Source organism: Eschscholzia californica, unplaced genomic scaffold (genome assembly GCF_041429995.1).
Source record: "Eschscholzia californica isolate CP2 unplaced genomic scaffold, dmEscCali1.0.p SCAF_3, whole genome shotgun sequence".
Classification (NCBI taxonomy): domain Eukaryota; kingdom Viridiplantae; phylum Streptophyta; class Magnoliopsida; order Ranunculales; family Papaveraceae; genus Eschscholzia; species Eschscholzia californica.
Genome location: NW_028238420.1, coordinates 17,088,344 through 17,092,595, shown reverse-complemented (window position 1 = coordinate 17,092,595; position 4,252 = coordinate 17,088,344).

Genomic DNA, 4,252 nt, shown 5'->3' with positions numbered 1-4,252 from the left:
TGTGATCATTATTTACATTTATTTTATCTTCAATATTTTTCACGTTTATTTTGCAAAAGTTTCCCAAGTTTACTCAAAAAAACATTAAAATGTCTGTCAACGTTTATGAAAGGAAAATGTCTTGAAGCGCTTATAATTTTGGGTGAAACGAATAATAAAGACATTGAATGACATGAAATATCTCAAATAAATAACAAAGACATTGGGAGACATTTGAAATATCCTAAACGAATAATAAAAATATCTAGAGACATTTTGATGCATCACATAGTAGACAAAAGATCAAAACAACAGAGATCGCTCCTCTATGATTGACTAAATCAAAAGAAATTTTATTGAATAACTAACTTGTCTTTTTCTAAGAACATAAAGCCCTATTTATAGGCTTGAAACCCTAAAACAATAGAAGTCTAAAGATACTAAAACTTTATAACAAGTAAATTCAAACATTGTTAAAAAGTAAGAAAAACAGAAAATCCTCCCACGGAACATCGTAGAAGCACTTTTTAGGGTCGACCTATTGGGACTACAGTCCCAATGCCATGCGGGCGCCACCGTTTCGTCAATACACAACTTCGATACATTATAAGTCTTAATCCGAGGTTGTACGTAAAAGTTACGACAATTTAGTGAATAGGGTGTTTTCGACAAGGTTGGCCTTCGTTGCCCGCCAAAACAGGGTTGATCCTTGCTGATGGTCTGCAAGGCAGGGCTTATGATCATTTTAGCTACGAAATGTCACGGTCCCAGTTAACATAAAACGCTAATGTTATTGTATCAGCTCCCAATCATCTATTTAGTCAAGGAAGAAAGAAGTTCTTATTCTCAACCTTCAATAAGATCCTAGCTGACATTAATGAAGGGAGTTCAATTCAACCTACTCGATGTCTCAAGTAGAGGAGCTACGTTTTGGACCTCTTTATCTTTCTAAAAGGCATTGGAATTTAGTTTGAGGGAAAGTGATTAAGGTAATCTTCTTTCTGTTTGTAGTTCATTGTTAGGTCTTGCATGTGATCCGCGAAACTAGTGTTAGGCATATTAGATGTCTGAGATTCCGCTTAGAACACTAGGTGACACCATAACCCAACAGTGGTGTCAGAGCCTCTTGCACGAGCTAATTTTGGCTAGACAAATTAGATTCAGACTTGTTTAATTAGATGGATAAGTTCGAATAGATTTTCGGACATCAATTTGATTAGTTTGAATAAGATTTAGGCTTAATCGTATAGATTTTGAAAGAATTTCCATGGGTTAAAACTTTAAAAACTTTAGTTTTTGAAAATAATTTTCGAAAGAAGAGCTAGGTTAAAGTTTTAACAAGATTTTGGAAATGGTTTTCAGATATGAATTTTTTATTATGAATCATAAGTTTCTGTAGGTGGAAGAGAGAAAACAATAAAAGAAATAAATGATTGAATAGTTTCCTGTCCAGCCAAGACGCGTCCTGACCAGACAGACGCGTCTCGGTCTGAAACCGAGACCGTCTGGGACTGGGAGTAAGAGACGTGCGCGTCTTGGATTCCCTATCGCGTCTCGAACTTTAAGTCTGACGCGCAAAGGAAGCTTCCTTACCAGACGTGTCTTAGGGCGCGTCTCTTGAGGTGTCTCGGACTTAGAGTTCCAGACGGCCTAGGACTAAGGCAAGGGTCGGAGGTGTCTAGGACGCGTGTGGGAATGCCTTAGGCGTCTCGTACCTAGAGAATCGTTTGACATGTTCAAACAATTTCAACACGAAGTAGAGATTCAACTCGACAAGAAAATAAAAACCATTTGATCAGATCGAGGTGGTGAATATTTGAGTCAAGAGTTCGAGGATCATCTTAGGAGTTGTGGAATAGTATCCCAACTCACTCCACCAGGAACATCACAAGTGAAAAGTGTGTCCGAAAGGATAAATCGAACTTTGTTAGACATGGTTCAATCAATGATGAACTTAGCCAGTCTTCTTAACACCTTTTGGGGGTATGCTCTTGAAAACGACTGCTTTTCATACTGAACCGTGCTTCGTCTAAAGTTGTAGAAAAGACACACCATATGAGTTGTGGTTTGCAAAGGTTCCAAAATTGTCTTTACTCAAAGTCTGGGGATGCGAAGTTTATGTAAAACATTTATAAGGAGATAAACTAGCACCTAGATCAAACAAAGGTCTCTTTATGGGTTATCCAAAAGAGACAAGGGGTTATTACTTCTACTACTCATTAGAGAAAAAAGTGTTTGTTGATCGTGATGGTGTCTTATTTGAAAAGGAGTTTCTTTCCAAGAAGATAAGTGGGGGGAAATATAGATATCGAAGAAATCCGATCTGAGCAACAAACTGACAGTGATATAAGAATGTCAGGAATCGCGGTCCTCATCTTTCAGGCCCAATAGACAGGGAAAGAAAGGTAGAGATGGAAGATCTTGAAGATCCTCCCGCACAAGACGAATCATATTCGCAAGAGAGCCCTCAAGAAGTTGAGAGCGTCTCACTAGTTGTTCAAGCCCCTCGTATGTCTCAAAGACTAAGGGAACTATCTCAAAGAACATAAGTTCTGTTACTAAAAGATAATGAACCTAGCACCTATAAAGAAGCTATGCGCGATCCCAGACTCTAAAAAATGGCTTGGAGCTATGAAATTCAAAATGGAATCCATGTCTGAAAATCAAGTTTGAACTTGGTTGATTTGCCTGATGGAGTAACACCTATCGGTTGCAAATGGGTTTTCAAGATGAAAACAGACAAGAATGGAAGCGTTTGCGTTTTTAAAGCTAGACTTGTGGCAAAAGATTATAGACAGATTCATGGTATAGACTGTGAAGAAACCTTTTCCCCTATTGTAATGCTTAAATCCATTAGGATTATATTAGCAATAGCCACTCATTATGATTATGAGATTTGGCAAATGGATGTCAAAACTGCCTTCTTAAATGGAAATCTGGAAGACGATGTGTGCATGACACAGCCTGGAGGACTTATAGACACCAAAAATTCTAGAAAAGTTTGCAAGCTTCAAAGGTCCATTTATGGATTAAAGCAAGCAAGCAGGAGCTAGAATCTTCGAATCGGACGAGGCAATCAAAGAGTTTGGTTTCTCGAAAAATGAAGAAAAAACTTGTGTTTACAAGAAGGTTAGTGGGAATGACCTAGTTTTCTTGAACCTGTATGTAGATGACATACTTCTAATTGGAAACAACAGTTCCGTTATTGGAATCAGTAAAAGACTAGTTGCGGAAGTGTTTCTCAATGAAAGACCTAAGAGATGCAGAGTACATTTTGAGGATCAAGATCTATAAAAATATATCCAAGAAGATGATTGGACTCAGTCAAGAAACTTATATAGATAAGATTCTAGACAGTTTTAGTATCAAAGACTCTAAGAGAGGATTTCTTCTCATGACTCATGGCACAGTGCTAAGCCAGAATCAAAGTCCTAAGGACCCAGATGAGCAAGCACGCATGGATAAGGTGCCTTATGCTTTGGTATTAGGATCTATCATGTATGCCACGATCTGTACTTGCCTAGACGTCTCATATGCTTTCAGCATGTGTAGTCTTTACCAATCGAATCCAGGAAAGGCACACTGGACCACATCCAAGAACATCTTAAAGTACTTGAGAAGGATAAAGAATCAACTTTTGGTATATGGCGGGAAAGAATAACTCATCGTTGAAGGCCATGTGGATGCAAGCTTCTGGACAGACAGAATTAATTTTAATTCCTATCTCAATCTGGTTATGTCTTCTGTCTGAATGGAGGAATAGTGAGCTGGAAAAGTATAAAACAAAGCAATGTAGCAGACTCTACCACAGAAGCAGAATACTTAGCCACTTCAAAAGAAGGCAAAGAAGGAGTTTGGAATAAGAAGTTCATCATGGAACTAGGTTTCGTTCCGAGCATTGAAAAGGGAATATCTTTATATTGTGACAACAATGGAGCGATTGCCCAAGTCACGGAACCAAGAGCACACTAGAAGTCCAAGCATATCGAAAGGAAGTAGCACGTGATAAGAAAAATCAAAGAGAGAAAGGATGTGGTCATATGCAAAGTTCATGCGGATGACAATGTCGTTGATCGGTTAACTAAACCACTATCTCAGCCCAAACATGAGAGTCATACTAGGGGCATCGTTGTAAAGCGCATTGGGAATGGATTTATATTAGTAAATAGATTATAGAGAGTTTATGTAATCAATTACCCACATTGAATATATGAAATAAATTATTTCGTCATTAAATCATGGTTTAGTATTTAATTGACATTCCAAAATAATT